Source organism: Canis lupus, chromosome 6 (genome assembly GCF_048164855.1).
Source record: "Canis lupus baileyi chromosome 6, mCanLup2.hap1, whole genome shotgun sequence".
NCBI lineage: Eukaryota > Metazoa > Chordata > Mammalia > Carnivora > Canidae > Canis > Canis lupus.
This window is the reverse complement of record NC_132843.1, coordinates 32641923-32658513: the sequence shown is the minus strand read 5'-3', so window position 1 is coordinate 32658513 and position 16591 is coordinate 32641923. Positions and strand designations below refer to the sequence as shown.

General features: G+C 35.8%; 1 long non-coding RNA gene across 7 annotated transcripts in view; it reads right to left on the bottom strand.

Annotated features, from left to right (window-relative positions):
• Nucleotides 1–16591, bottom strand: part of LOC140635186 (uncharacterized) — a 127840-nt gene that overhangs the window by 20419 nt on the left and 90830 nt on the right. For 3 of the 7 annotated variants that reach the window (XR_012032551.1, XR_012032555.1, XR_012032549.1), the window contains one exon: nt 3908–3991. The exons of the other annotated variants lie outside the window; for them this stretch is intronic. This is a non-coding gene — a long non-coding RNA (uncharacterized lncRNA). The remainder of the gene's footprint in view (nt 1–3907; nt 3992–16591) is intronic. 7 annotated transcript variants of the gene reach the window in all.

Here is a 16591-nt window from a genome sequence, read left to right as displayed (position 1 = left end):
AAGTTGTGCCAATTGGAGTCATCCTTACACTAATGTAGGTTTGGTTTTTATAGAATAACATATATTTATTTGAAAACATGAGTGCTAAACCTATTATCAAGTGATGGCAGCAAAGACTACCTAGATCACATGTGCCTTTCTATTTGTTGGCGGGTAGTAATACACACTACTGGGAACAGGAAACATAGATCAGTAAATAATTAAGGGTTGGCTTTATGAAAAGATAAACTTCCCACAAGGTGGCTTTGTGCAGAGCTGCTAGTATTCAGCATCCCAGAACAGCTGTACCCGAATTCAGAGTCTGGTGTCTATGCTCAGACTATGTTCCCATCCTCCACAGTGCAAAGCACCACAGGAAGGGAGTAGCAGCAGAAGGCAAGATCCTTTTCTTGGAGCCCAATCTCATGGTGGGATCAGTGCTACTCAGCTAATTACATTGCTTCACAAGATGGCATGAGAGCAGGGAAGACATACATGTGCCAACCTCCTGTCTTTGGTGTCCAGCCTGGACAGAATGATGCTTTCTAGTGTTGCTCAAAATCCTGTTTGTTAATTATGTTTAAAAATCAATACCTGTGTGAGGCGAGAAAGACTCAGATTGTTTAAATCCTTTGTTCAAGGACTCCAATCCAAGAGAGGCGGAATTATGATTTCAGAGCAGGTATTCTAACAATCAGGCCCTTTCTACCTCATCAAACTATCATTTCTTGTAGGATTGAATCAGAAGGGGATATAAATTCTGAATGAAAAAATATATGAGAAAATATATTATTCATAGCTTGAAAAGTTAAACAGAAAACTCTTCTGACTTAAATGTTTAAAGATAGGGGAGATTCCCATTATTGACCAGATAGAAGGCATCAATGTTTCATTTACTAATGTTATGAGGTCTGTGTGTATTTATCTTTAAAATTTGAGGAACTTGCTTGATTGGATCCATTAAAAAATACTTTTTTCATGTTACATATGCCTCAAACTGAATAAGAAAGAGGTTGTTCACACAGTATTCAGGTTCTATAATTTCAAACAAGAAGCGATCATTATTGTTGATATAATTGAATTTTCCTGCATTTTTATTTTAAGATGACAATTAATTTTACTAGGTTACATGCTTCTTTATCTATTGTGTCTCTGATCTATGTTGATCTTGATCTAGTCTGCTTTCATCACATTATTTGCCTTTTCATTGTTACATAGTATATCATATGTTAATTCACCTACATTCTGCAGTAAGCAAGTAGGCAGCAAGGCCAACCCATTAGGCCATGACCCTTCTGGAGACTCTTGATTCATAGAATGAGCTCCCAGCATCCCTGTATGTATGTATGATTGTATGTATGATACAATCCTCCTTTCTGGCTATAGCTGATTGGGTCAGTGGGGGACATCTGATTTATACAGCACCCAAAGGTCATCTTTCCTGGGATGTGACGTTGCAACGTAGAAATGACCAGTCTGTGTCTGAAACTACAACATGTAAATAGAAGATGAGAAAGTGAGTCTGCAGAGTGAGTGAGAGAGGAGAATGAAAAAGACATGCCAAAGGAATTAGAGGTGAGATGGTCAGAGAAAGTACTCCAACCAGCTTTCCCTGATCTCATTCTCAACCTTTTCTGTCCTTGGAAGTATTTGTCCATTTGAGTTACTTTAAACTCCTCCATATCATTTTAGTACTTTCCTCTACTTGTCTGAGGCTAGCTCAAATAGTTTGTTTATTGCGGTTGAAGCACTTTACATAATGCATTGGGTTCAAAGACTATGAGATCTGGTCTCATACACTATAGCTAACCATACTGTGTAATGTGTTCTTTTCTTTTTTTTTTTTTTAACATTTTATTTATTTATTCATGAGAGATACACAGAGAGAGGCAGAGACATAGGCAGAGGGAGAAGTAGGCTCTATGTGGGGACTCAATCCCAGGACCCCAGGAACATGACCTGAGCCAAAGGTGGATGCTCAACCACTGAGCCACCTGGGTACCTCCCTGTCTAATGTTTTTTAATGCTTTCTATACATTTGTCCACTTACACTCAATTGGACCTCACACCTCTGCTTTAGGTCAAATTGCATATCCTAGCCTAGAATGCTTTTTTTCTTTCCAAATAACAACCATTCTTGAAAAAGCTCAAGCTGAACAACTTTTTACATAGATTTGCTCCATGAAAGACTATATTACTCAGGATTGGGAGATTATATAGTGGCGATGAATATTGGACTTAGAATATCAGTCATTTAACAAACTTCATTTCTTATTCATGCTACATTTCTAATAAAGATCATCACAGATTTTTCTTTCACACAATCACTTAGAGATCAATACCTGAAAAAAATAGCTGTACCATCTGGAACACACAGTAACCTTAATTATTGAAATTAGATTTGTTCCTTCCAAATAATTTCTGGGATATAATATCCCATTTATTTAGAAATAAGATTTCAGATACATTCAACCCTGTAGCATATCTGTGGACGAATAGATAAGTGAACAGGGACTCTGAGATTCCAAAATATCTCTTGTAATATTTTAGAATTCAACAATCTGATTATTTTCTAACCATGCAAATGCAAAGGCTATTAAAGTTTTGTTTGTAATTATGTAACACTAAGAGTTGGGAAGACAAAAGAAGGAAAACAGGTGGCAGCCAGTTTGGGAGAAATTTTTTTCTGCAGATATTTTTCTCTTTCCGCTAGGAAAGAAAACAGAAGCCAAACCTATGTCAATACTCAGGGTTCAATGATGAAAAATGGTACATCATAAAAAATAATCCTATTTGGTCAACATGTAGCCAGAGGAATGTGTTATTTAAGTTGTATCTTTAAGTAAGATTAAGAAGCTAATACTATGATAATTAATTCCTATTCTTCTGCTTATATCTTAGAAGGAAATAAGTTACTAAAAGATCCCTGCTCTTGCTTCCTTCAGGCCCCTTAATCTTCTAAAATTCCCCCATATTCTCCTATCTTACCATCTTTTTAATTTTTTTTATTTTAAATATTTATTTATTTATTATTTATGATAGACATAGAGAGAGAGAGAGAGAGAGAGAGAGAGAGAGAGAGAGACAGGAGGAGGGAGAAGCAGGCTCCATGCCAGGAGCCTGACGCGGGACTCAATCCCAGGACTCCAGGATCGCGCCCTGGGCCAAAGGCAGGCGCTAAACCACTGAGCCACCCAGGGATTCCCCCTATCTTACCATCTTTAGGGAGAGGAAATTAATGAGAATGGAAAGAAGGTGGGAGAAGGGATCCTAGTGACAAAATGGGGCTGCTGGGAGTAACATTATATCTATTTTACAGGGTGAAGTCCTGGTACCCATCCCAACTCCCCTGGATCTCTTTGGGCCTCAAAAAAGATGGTGATCCATCCATTCTTTCACAGTCTACCATAGGCCATCAGTGCTTAAAGGAAGAATGGCTGGACTCAAGAGCTTCAATTCTGTCAGTCAAGCGGGGATGCGATTGAATTACGGGAGTAAAGAACAATTATCCTTCATTTTTCATTCTCTCTTTATGTAAAGGTCCCTTTTTTCCCCCCCTCTAAAAGTGACTGATGTTAAAGACTTTGTTTGAAACATGAAGGAGGGCTTGGGAGAAATGAAATAATTCCTCTCTAAACCTTCATGGAAGGCGTTCTGGGAGGAGAGCAGAAGTGACTGTTGACAGTCTGGCAGGATAGGATACTCAAAACCAGCACAGAACATGACAGTGCATAATAGTATATTATAGGGAGTGGACATTCATAATGCTTACTCCACCACATGAGGAAAAAGTGAGTATAGTCACTAGTCTCTGTTTCAGAAGTCAGGGAAACAAAGCACTTTTGAGATATTTCCATCAAGCGTGATTTAGTAAAACACAATATGGGACTTGGCTGTAGGTAAGTTTCAGTTATTTTGTAATATTTACCTATATGGAACAATTTTTTCTTAATGATGACAGGTGAATATAGTATCATTGAATTTTGATTTCCACAAAGGGTTTTCCTCAAATCTGATGAGAAAGAGAATATATTTTGTATTTAGAAATAAAACCTAAGAGAGAAACAGAAGGAAAATCAATATTTGGTAACAGGTGTCTTAGGTTCATTATTGAGTAAAACTGAAAGAAATCTCATAAAATTCTCTGAGCCAAACTCATGTCTTCAGATTTAAAAAATTTCTAAAAACATCACGATAGTTTATAACGCATTTTCTTCTAGGACCCCTCCTCAATAATGCGCACATAGTTTCTGAGAGCTTTCTAAAGAATTCTAATAATTTTTATAATTATGATAAGATATTCTTTGAAAATCTAACTCCAAATTTTTCCCCTTAAATTTAATAACAGCTTTATTGAGATATAAATTACATACTATGACATTATCCTTTTAGAGTGTACTATTCAGTGGGTTTCAGGGTATTCTGAGTTCTGCATCCACCACCACTAATTTTAATACATTTTTATCACCTCAAAAAGAAACCCTGAACCCATCAGCAGTCACTTCCTACTTTCCCTTCCCTTATCCTTTGGCAATCATTAATCTACTCTCTGTTTCTATGAGTTTGCCTATTCTGGGCATTTCACATGAATGGAATTATACAATATGTGACCTTTTCAGTTTGGCTCCTCTCACCCAACATGTTTTCAAAGTTTATCCATGTTGTAGTACATGTCATTACTTTAATCCTTTTTAGGGCCAAATGATATTCCACCGTATGGCTATACCACACATGTTTATCCATTCATTAGTTGATAGTCATTTGGATTATTTCTACTCTTGGGCTATTATGGCTAATACTGCTATGAACATTTGTATACAAGCTTTTGTATGGACATATCCTTTCAGTTCTTTCGAGTATAAGTCTAGGAGTGGAATTGCTAGGTAATATGGGTAATTCTAACTTAAATTCTTTCTTTTTAAAACATTTATTTATTTATTTATTTATTTATTTATTTATTTATTTGAGAAAGAGAGAGAGAGCATGCATACAAGCATGAGAGTGAGAGGAGCAGAGGGAGAGAATCTTCAAGCAGACTCCCTGCTGAGCATGGAGCCCAAGGCAGGGCTTGATCCCAAGACCCATAAGATCTTGACCTGAGGCAAAACCAAGTCAGATGCTCAACTGATTGAGCCACTTAAGTGGCTCCCCCCAATCTTTAACTCTTTGGAGAATGTCCAAACTATTTTCCAAAGTGGTTGCACCCGTTTACATCCCCAGTAGCAAAACATGAGGGTTTCACTTTCTCCACATTCTTACCAACACTTGATATTATCTTTTTGATTATAGACATCCTAGTGGGTGTGAAGGGGTATCTCATTGTGGTTTTACTTGAATTTCTCTAGTGGTATCAAATATATTTTCTTGTGTTTATTGCTCCTTTGAGTATTATTTGTATATTTGTATGTCTATTCAAATCCCTTGGTTATTTAAAAATAGGATCTTTCTATTGTTGATTTGTAAGAATTCTTGATATATTCTTGATATGAGAATTATTATACATTTAATTTGAAGATTATTTTTCTCCCACTCCGTGAGTTTCTTTTTACTTCTTGATGGTATCCTTTGAAACACAAAAGTTATTAATTTTGATGAATCTAATTTACCTATTTTTCTTTTGTCTCTTGTGCTTTTACTGTCATATCTAGAAAAACATTGCCTAATCCAAAGTCATACAGATTCCTATTTTTTCTAAGAATTTTATAGTTTTTAGTGTCAATGAAATATTTTGAACTAATTTTGTGTATGGTGTGATGTCCACTTCATTCTTTTGCATGTAAATATCTAATTGTTTTAATACAATTTGTTGAAAAGACTATTCTTGCCTCTTTGAATGGTCTTGGCACCCTTGTTGAAAACTGATGGACTTCTGTTGGTTTACTTCTGTTCTCTCAATTCTATTCCATTAATCTATATGTTTAGGATATGCCTTATGCCAGTACCACCATGTTTTGATTTACTGTAGTTTTCTAGTATTTTTTCTTAAGTTTAACACAAATTCCTCTTCCTATGCCAGAGAAAACAACTTGACTGGACCACTCCATCATTATAGTTCCTTCTTTTCACAGCTATGATATATCTCAGCTGGAAGAGAACATGGTAATTAGCTGGACCAGTCACTTCATTTTATAAATGACAACTCTAAGCCCCCAAAGGTTTGTCTACAGGATGTGATTATGTGCACCTTTCTACATACATTGTACCAAGTTTAAGAAATTTCATCTATTTGTTCAGACTGTTTTTTTAAGATTTTATTTATATATTTTAGAGAGAGAGAAAGTGTGCAAATGGGAGGAGGTACAGAGGGACAAACAGACTCCAAGCTGAGCATGGAGCCTGATACAGGGACTGATCTCACAACCCTGAGATTGTGACCTGAGCTGAAATCAAGAGTCAGATGCTTAGCCAAATGCACCACCCAGGCACCCCTTGCTTCAGATTTTTAAAAAAGAAATAAAACACCACAGACTCTCTACTCCTGCCTGATTCTTTTTTTTTTTTTTAAAGATTTTATTTATTCATTCATGACAGACACACACAGAGAAAGAGGCAGAGACACAGGCAGAGGGAGAAGCAGGCTCCATACAGGGAGCCCAACATGGGACTCTATCTCAGGTCTCCAGGATCACATCCCAGGCTGAAGGTGGCGTTAAACCACTGAACCACCCGGGCTGCCCTCTTGCCTGATTCTATTCTTCCCACTCTCATCCGTGGAAAAACCTCCACCCTGAATCTAGTGTGTATCATATCATGTTTTTATACTTTTCCAGGACCAATGCAAGGTAGTATAATATTTTTTAATTATCTAGAACTTTCTTTTCTCATTTTAGCATTGTTCTGTTAGGTTTATCCAGGTTGGTAGATGCAACTTTGATTCAGTCATCTTAAATGGTCTCTCATATTCCATTTAACAAAGATCTTCTATATATCCACTGTTCTGTTGAGAGACATTTATATTTTCTTCCCTTTTTTCACTACTGTAAGTAATACTTATGCATCTCGCTTTACATTCAGATATGAGTGTCTCCAGTGGAGAAATACCACTGGAGAGCAGCAGAGGACCTGCAGCTTTTTAACTAGATATTGCAAATTGCTTTCCCAAGTGCATCTCATAGCTCCTACTTCTCACATCCTCACTTGTATTTGATATTGTCACACTTTTTAATTTTTGCCAATCTGATGTGTGCATAATAGTATCACATTATTTAATTTGCATTTCCCTGATCACTAGTAAAATTGAACTTTCTTTTTATATGTTTATTGGCCACTTGTTTTTCCCCTTCTATTACATGCTTAAAAAATACATTTCAGAACCCTGTTTTTTTTCCCCTCCAGTATGAAATTGCTGCTTTGTATTTAGCCTGTAGTTACATACGACTCCCCAAAGCCTAGTCTACTGTTACTGCTACTGCTGCCTTACTTCTGCTGCTGCTGCTGCTGCTGCCACCACTAATACCTCACTGCTGCTCTTTACTGTGTGGCTAGTCTGAGCCTGGATTATTTACTATTCTAATTCTCACATGACACTTGCAGATAATTATTGTAATTTCCATTTTGAAGATAAGAAAACTGGGTTTAGAGAGGCTAAGTAATGTATATATAGTTATATAGCTAAGAAGTGATTGGGTTTTATCCACATTCAAATTTGTTTTCTTAAAAAGCCCCTTTTGCCCCCAAAGATTTTTCTTCCAATCTAGTTCTTTTTTATTTTCTCTAAATATGTCTCCTTATCCCATTGATTTTTGTACTACTTAAAGGCAGTTTGCCAAATTTATCAGGAATGCTTCTGTCTTCCAACACTTACTTGGTGACATATTGAAATTTTGTAACTACAGTGTTGATTTAAAGGATTAGTCATTGTTTTCAACAAATAGATTGGATAGAATGGATGCTAAAGATATGTCATTTGGGCCACCATTTGAAATTGCCAGTTGAAAATTCAATCATTTCTAACTAATTCTAAAAAATATGTATCTATGTGATCTGTGCTTTATCATAGGAGGAAAGGAAACTAGTCTAAAATGTTATGTTCTTCTGGAGAACATGTTGATGCTTGCATATTTTATGCACCAAATAAGTGCTACTTGATTGATGACTTGCTCTGCTATTTCAGGTGCAGATGGCAATCTGGCCTAATCTGTCTTTATTCATTCATTCTTTTCAACAAATACATATCTAGTTCCAATTATGGGGTGGGTACCATGCTTGGCTGTGGGGATAATAATCCTCTATCTAATACTATAGAGTGTCTCCTATTCGTGAGGCATGGGCATAAGTGCTTTATATGCTGCTCATCTCATTTAATTTTCCCCAGACACTTACAGGACTATTGACCCAGTTTTACAAATGAAAAAAACTGAGGCTTAAGAAATTAATCGACTGGGGATCCCTGAGTGGCTCAGCAGTTAGAGCCTGCCTTCTGCCTAGGGCATGATCCTGGAGTCCCGGGATCGAGTCCCGTATCGGGCTCCTTGCATGGAGCCTGGTTCTCCCTCTGTCTCTGCCTCTCTCTCTCTCTCTCTTTCTCTGTGACTCTCATGTATAAATAAATAAAATCTTAAAAAAAAAAGAAAAGAAATTAAGCAACTTGCCCAATGTCACCAAACTTGTAAGTGGTGAACCTTTGATCGATACACATATTACTTAGTTGACTTATACATTAGGCAATTCCCAATCAGGGAAAATCCCTGTTTGCTGACCTATTTCAGAGTCTTGAGAGAAAGGGATGAGAAAAGTAAGTATTGGCAGAGAGGAAGATAGAAGGCAAATGCTAAGGTATAACTTGAAGCATCTGAGTGTGGGCTCCTGGGAAGGTACCAAACATCAGGAGGATGCTGGGACTTGGCTTTCACGGAAGTAAAAGGTAAGCATCAGTAGTTTATTTAAAATTTTGCATGTGATGAGAGCTGTTGTTACTTTTAGTTGTTGGAGATCGGTGAAGTAGAGAACAAAGGACTGTCTCCTGCAATAAAAATGAGTAATGTATATATCCCTTTTTAATTATTTGTTTATTTTTTCTATTAATTAACCAGAGACTTTGTTTACAATAACTGATTTCTCACAAAGAGCAGCACAGTGGTCCAGAAACAATTACTTTCAGACTCACTTGTTGGAAGCCATCCTCTGACCTACATTGCTTTGCAATGTGTTCTGAATGTGGTACAAATGGATTTAATCATTATTAGCATCACTATTTTTATTAAAGGTGAAATATGACAAAGAAGATTCATGCTTGTCAACAAGGCTACTTAGCACTTCATGGTTTTCTTTTTCAAATGTGCTTTTGCAAATATTAAACAGACAAATGATTTTACTGTGATGTGAATAGAAGCCACACAGCTGTAACTCCACGGACTCTGTGAATATGTTCCCTGCAATGTCAATTAATTTTGCTTCCTGAAGCATATTCTTTCATGTATAGTTTCATCCATGCTGTGTGTTCTGCCTAGAATGATTAGAGGCCTGCTAAAGTGGATAAAAATAACAAATTAAAAACAGAAAAAAACAACAAAACATAATAGCTTTTCAGGAGTGAGGCCAGAACTCAGAGACTGTTTTCTTTCCATTTTCTATGTTTTAATTTATAGTGTAAATTAATCGCCTTTCTCCCACCCCTTGATAAGAATGGTCTTTTGCACTCTATTAACCCCAGGTTCTAGAGAGAGGCAATTTCCTAACAGGTGAATTAACACTAGATAACATTACCTCAAATGCCAAGTCATTTAATGTGTAATTGAAAAAAAAAAAATTTTAGGAGGAAGTAAAGCAGTGTCTTAACTTTAAAAAAAAAAAAGCGTTATAAAGAGTCTTTACAAACTAACTATGGACTCCCTACCTCCCATGAGTGATTTGCCTATTAACAAAGCACAAGAACAACTCCCACTACCAGTACACGAAGAATACCCCCAATTTCCAATTACTTTTGCCGCTGACAGTTCACTGGACTGTTAAGATGCATTCGGCACCATTGTGTGGATGTGGTGAAGCCAGGCAGCCGTGTGCGCCTCTCTTTTTGATTATGCAGTAATTAGACTGTTCCACTAATGGAAGGAGGGAAAAAAGTTTCTAGAGAAAATGACATCTAGTGAAGCTCGCTTTGAAAAAAATCACAGGCACAAAAGAATAAAGAGTAACCTTTTTGTCATGAACACTGTGAAAGGTTTTATGCGTTAACTAAGCTGCATTAAAAATGAAAAGTTGGAATCTCAAATTAGCTCAGACATAATTGTATGTTTGCTTGCAAATAATAAAGCAAATAGGTGATTCAGACAAGCTCATTAGTCAATAATAAGGCTTTTCAGAGATGTACACAAGAGACTTTCTGGACGCAGACAAGCATCTCTAAGAATTCCAGATTCTGTGTCTCTGCTCCATGAATTCATTGAAGATCCCCTGACAGTGCTCGGAGAGTGGGAGCTTGCCCTTCTGTCCTTGAACTGGCTTCACCTGAGAGCTCAGCTCTTCCTGTAGGTTATTAATGTATTAGTCATCCTATAAAATTCCCTTGATTTATTTTTCTAGTGGAGAATTTAATTCCTTCTCCTCTTAAAATTAAAAACTCAATTCAGTCCCTGCTCTTTCAGTCTGGACCCAACACCCACAGCCGTCTTTTCCCTTTTCTCCTTTTCTTCCCACTTTTTTTTTTCTCAACCAACTTTGTATTTTTAGTATTTTGTGCGAATGTGACATTTCCCTTTTTACCTATAGAAGTTCCCCATTCTCTCTCCCCAGTGTGAATTGAAAACGGCAATTCTTTATTCAGTGCACTGCAAATGACTGGCAATCTCTTACAGGTACGAATATAACCAAATGTCTCCCTTTTTGGTCTTATAAATTCTTAGAGGCTTGGATGCCCTTTGCAGTTTCTTCTCTCTCTCTCTCTCTCTCTCTCTCTCTTTTTGCTAACAGACATAGTAAAAAGAGTTTGGAGATGGAAAATGCTGAAATTATCAGTTAAATGCATTGCTCTGATGAAAGAGAATTTTTATTTATATGGGTTTTCATGTATTACTGGTTTATACCTGATTAAATATCTGTATAACAGTTCTCTGGTTCTGTTTCCCTTTTATATGGCAATTAACAAACATTATATTTTTAGCAGATTGCCATGGTGACCATATTTTTTTAAACAAAGATTCAAGATTCAGAATTTGACAAAAGACTTTTGTGCCAATTCTGCCATTGAGAAACACATTGTTAGATTTAGATTGTGAGATTGTGACAGACTTGAATCCTAGGATCTTTCCTTGGTTATGGGATGACAAGGCATTTAAAATGAGAATCTATGAAGGTTTTCAGCATATGGCTTGATATGGACAAAATAGAAGGGTATTATGTACAATTTATAACATACTAGTTATATCATTGTTTTTTTCCTCTCTCAGGAGAGCATATTTGAAAGAAAATGTGTGAAAGTGACATTGTTCATGGTAGAGCCTCAAAGGTACTCTGTTTTGTTAAAAATCACATTTTAAAGTATTTTCCCTATTAATATCTCATTACTTACATCATACACAGAGATCGATTTTGAAGCACTCCACAGCTGTTAGGAACAAATGAGTATGTCATGACACCTTGTTTGAGAACTGGTAATTTAAGTTATGGTTCCCTGTGTCAAGGAACATAATGTAGTTTGAAATTATTTCTGATTCTCTACCTATTATTGTCAATGGAGAAAGGGGAAAAAAATAAAAGGAAGAGATGATGATTTAAAAGGGCCCATTTCAAAGATGAGATTTTTCATTTTGGCAGTCTTGACTACCTCTCCCATCAACATTATTATTGTCATTAACATCATTAGTATGATCACCGCCTTCATCAGACTCTGCAAATCTGGAACTAACAAAAAAAGGACACCATGTGTCTCTGCTCTTGAGGGCCTCTGTTGTTGCCTGACATTAAAAATCAAAATCAAAAACAAAACACCCAAAATTTAAAAATAAAAACAAAGAAACTCTTTCAATGAGTACTTGGAAAATGTATTTTCAAATTAGTTAAATTACCTTAAATGTTCTCAGACTTCTCTAGTATGTATTTTATACTGCATACTTCATTCATTAGGACATATATAAACTGAAGTCAGAAAAGCAGAATTTCATCACCACCAACAAAAAATAGAACTGCTTCTCTTTATGAAATATTGGTATGTCTTAAATTTTTATAAGTAGAAGAGCATTTTAATTGAAACATGCTTTTACATGAACTGGACTACTCATTTTTAAATTAACCTTGCAGCAAGTTATCTATTAAATAGGACACATTTTTTGGCAATAGAAATAATTGCTTCCCCATCTTTTTAATATGTGTTTTAGAATTTTTTATCCATATTTCATACATTGGACATTTGAATTGGAAGTTAATGAAAATATGATATGGAATGTACAGAATATAGTTAAAATTGTGCTATGAAGATATTATACATTACTTTTGGCAATATAAATCGTACAAATTTGTAGAAAAACACAATTTACCAAACCAACACAACAAGAAACAGAAAAAGTGCTATACTATTATATAAATTAAGGTTGAAATTAAAAACCTTCGCACAAAGAAATCCCTAGATTTTGCTGATTTCACTGAATTTGTTCCAGATGCTGAAAAAATAATATCAATTTAACAAAATCTTTTCCAGTGAGTGGAAAAGGGAGAAAATACCTTCAACTCTATTTATGAAGTCAGCATAATCCTGATGCTCAATCTGAAAAGAATGATACCATCATAATAATTATAGACCAATTCATCTCATAAATAAAAATGTAGGGATCCCTGGGTGGCGCAGCGGTTTGGCGCCTGCCTTTGGCCCAGGGCGCGATCTTGGAGATCCGGGATCGAATCCCACGTCGGGCTCTCAGTGCATGGAGCCTGCTTCTCCCTCTGCCTATGTCTCTGCCTCTCTCTCTCTCTCTCTCTCTCTCTCTCTCTGTGACTATCATAAATAAATAAAAATTAAAAAAAATGTAAGAAGGCTAATCAGAATATTAGCAAATTTTTTTATTTTACATTTTTATTTTATTTAAAATCAATTAATTACCATATAATGTATTATTGGTTTCAGAGGTAGAAGTTAGTGAATCATCAGTCTTATATAATACCCAGGGCTCATTACATCACATGCCCTCATTAATGCCTATCACTCATTTACCTCAACCCCAACCCCCTTCCCTCCAGCGACCCTCAGTTTGTTTCCTATAAAGAGTCCCTTAAGGTTTGTCTCCCTCTCTGATTTTGTCTTGTTTCATTTTTTCCTCTCTTCCCCTATATCCTGTTTTGTTTCTTAAATTCCACATGATCAAGATCATATGATAATCATTTTTCTTTGATTGACTTATTTCACTTAGCATAATATCCTCTAGTTCCATCCACATCATTGCAAATGGCAAGATTTCATTTTTTGATGGCTGAGTAATATTCCATTATATATAATATATATATATATATTTCATATCTTCTTTATCCATTCATTTGTTGATGGACATCTGGGCTCTTTCCATAGTTTGTCTATTGTGGACATTGCTGTTATAAACAGCAGATGCCCCTTCAGATCCTTACATCTGTATCTTTGGGGTAAATACCCAGTAGTGCAATTGCTGGTTTGTAGGGTAGCTCTATTTTCAACTTTTTGAAGAACCTCCATACTGTTTTCCAGAGTGGCTGCACCAGTTTTCATTCCCACCAATAGTGTAAGAGGGTTCGCCTTTCTCCACATCCTCACCGACATCTGTTGCCCCCTGACTTGTTAATTTTAGCCATTCTTACTGGTGTTAGGTGGTATCTCAGTGTGGTTTTGATTTGTATTTCCCTGATGCTGAGTGATATTGAACATTTTTTCATGTACCTGTTGGCCATTTGTATGTCTTCTTTGGAGAAATGTCTATTCATTTATGCCTTTAGGATATCGAAGTATGTTCTCTCTATCCCTACATGGTGGAGAAATTTATCAAGAAAGGATGCTGTATTTTGTCAAATGCTTTTTCTGCACAAATTCAGAGGATCATAGTGTTCTTGTCCTTTCTTTTATTAATGTGGTGTAACACGATTTATTTGTGGCTGTTGAACCACCCTTGCAGCCCAGGAATAAATCCTGTGTGATCATGGTGAGTAAACCTTTTAATGTACTGCTGGATCCTGGATAATTAGCTATTATCTTGGTGAGAATTTTTGCATCCATATTCATCAGAGATATTGGTGTGAAATTCTCCTTTTTTACTGGGGTCTTTGCCTGGTTTTGGGTTCAACATAATGCTGGCCACATTGAATGACTTTGGAAGTTTTCATTCCATTTCTAATTTTTGGAAGTGTTTCAGTGGAATAGGTGTTAATTCTTTCTTAAAATTTGGTAGAATTCCCCTAGGCAGCCATTGAGCCCTGGACTCTTGTTTGTTGGGATAATTTGATTACTAGAATTTACTAGCTTTAGGATGGAATGTTCTGAATATATCTGTGAAATCCATCTAGTCCAGTGTGTCACTCAAAGTCTGTTTCCTTGTTGATCTTCTGCTTAAATGATCTGTCCATTGCAGTAAGTGGTATGTTAAAGTCTCCTACTATTATTATATTATTATTGATGTGTTTCTTTAATTTTGTTATTAATTGGCTTATATAACTGGCTGCTCCCATGTTAGAGGCATAAATATTTACAATTGTTAGATCTTGTTGGATAGATACTTTAATTATGATATAATGTCCTTCATCTCTTATTACAGTCTTTGGCTTAACATCTAATTTGTCTGATATAAGGATTTCCACCCCAGCTTTCTTTTGATGTACATTAGCATGATAAATGGTTTTCCACCCCCTTACTTTAAATCTGTCTCTAGGTCTAAAATGAATCTCTTGTGGACAGCATATTGATGTGTCTTGCTTTTTTATCCAATCTGATACCCTGTGTTTTTTGAGTGGGGCATTTAGTCCATTTACATTCAGAGTAACTATTGAAATATATGAATTTAGTGCCATTGTATCACCTGTAAAGTCACTCTTTCTGTATATCGACTCTGTTCCTTTCTGGTCTATGTTACTTTTGGGCTCTTTCTTAGCTTAAAGGATCCCTCTTCATAGTTCTTATAGGGCTGCTTTGGTGATCACAAATTCTTTTAATTTCTGTTTGTCCTGGAAGCTTTTTATCTTTCCTTCTATTTTGAATAACATCCTAACTGGATAAAGTATTCTTGGCTTCATATTTTTCTCATTTAGCACCCTGAATATATCATGCCAGTCTTTTCTGGCCTGCCAGGTCTCTGGGGATAGGTCTGCTGCTAGTCTAATGTTTCCACCCTTTTAGGTTATGGACCTCTTGTCCAGAGCTGCTTTCAAGATTTTCTCTTTGTCTCTTGAGATTTGTAAGTTTCACTATTATATGTTGGAGTACTGACCTATTTTTATTGACTTTAAGGAAGGATTCTCTGTGCATCCTGAACTTGGATGCCTGTTTCCCAGATTAGGGAAGTTATCCAGTGTAATTTGCTCCAATATGCCTTCTTTTTTTTTAAGATTTTATTTATTTATTCATGAGAGACACACACACACAGAGGCACACACACACAGGCAGAGGGAAAAGCAAGCTTCATGAAAGGAGCCTGATGTGGGACTCGATCCTGAGACTCCAGGATCATGACCTGAGCCAAAGGCAGATGCTCAACCACTGAGCCACCCAGGTGTCCCTCCAATATACCTTCTGCACCTCTCTATCCTTCCTCTTCTTCTGAGATCCCAATTATTCTAATATTGTTTTGCTTTATGGTATCATTTATCTCTCAAATTCTCCCTTCATGATCCAGTAGTTGTTTATCTCTCTTTTTTCTCAGCTTCTTTATTCTCCATCATTCTGTCTTCTATATCACTAATTCCCTCTTCTGCCTCATTTCCTAGTAGTTAGAGCCTCCATTTTTTATTGCATCTCATTAATAGCCTTTTTTATTTAAACTTGTTTAGATTTTAGTTCTTTTATTTCTCCAGAAAGGAATTCTCTAGTGTCTTTTATGCTTTCTTCAGGTCCAGTTAGTATCTTTTAATCATTATTTTGAACTCTAGTTCTGACATCTTACTTATATCCATACTGATTAGGTTGCTGGCAGTCAGTATGACCTTTTAATCTTTTTTTTTTTTTTTTTTGAGGTGAGTTTTTCCATATTGTCATTCTGTGCAGAGAGAAATAGATGAAGGAGAGAACAAAATACTAAAATGGTAACAATGACCCCAGTGAAATATACACTAAACAAATCAGAAGATACTCAAAAGCAAAAAAAGAAAGAATTTAAAAAAATAAGAGAATATAATCATGTGAACAGAATAGAGCAATACACTGGATCCTATGTGTATTTTTGGTATATTTGTTAGAAAACTAGATCCAAAAATTATATCAAATGAAAAACATATATGTACAAAAAATTTAAATACATTGAAAGGATAGAATGTAACTGTAAAATTGAAAATTAAAAAATAAAAATTAAAATAAAGAAGGAATATAGACAGGCTAGTGAATGGAACAGAGCAATACACTATATCCTGAGTGTATTTTGTTAGGTTTGTGAGAAGAAACTACATCTCAAAATTGTAAAGAAAGAATATATATATATGTACAAAAATAAAATTAAATACATTGAATAGATAGAAT